The sequence below is a fragment of the Penaeus monodon genome, chromosome 30 (assembly GCF_015228065.2).
Source record: "Penaeus monodon isolate SGIC_2016 chromosome 30, NSTDA_Pmon_1, whole genome shotgun sequence".
Taxonomy (NCBI): domain Eukaryota; kingdom Metazoa; phylum Arthropoda; class Malacostraca; order Decapoda; family Penaeidae; genus Penaeus; species Penaeus monodon.
Window position 1 is genome coordinate 27,859,569 of NC_051415.1, and position 290 is coordinate 27,859,858.

The following is a 290-nucleotide window of genomic DNA, read 5'->3' on the forward strand; positions in this document are numbered from 1 at the left end:
ATACACATATTAAAGCAGACCTTCACCCGTAGACCCACTCAAGGTATAAATTTTGCAAAGAGGTACCATCGTTACAGAAAAATACGTTGATTCGAATTAGATTTGGGCCGGTGGAGAGCAGTTCAAATTCCTACTCTGGAGAATTTTTTACTGCCGAATTTACGTCTGGCGCGGCAGAAGAGGAATATAAAAAGGTGAAAGAGACATGTTCACTGCCATTAGGTTCATTTTAGATCATATAAAGTAAGTATTCTCAACTTTTTACCATCATGATTTTCTTCTTTGATGGA

At 37.6% G+C, this 290-nt stretch overlaps 1 protein-coding gene across 1 annotated transcript in view; it reads right to left on the reverse strand.

Annotated features, from left to right (window-relative positions):
• Window positions 1–290, reverse strand: part of LOC119592394 (neuropeptide FF receptor 1-like) — a 97,236-nt gene that overhangs the window by 53,079 nt on the left and 43,867 nt on the right. The gene's annotated exons all lie outside the window — the stretch shown is intronic.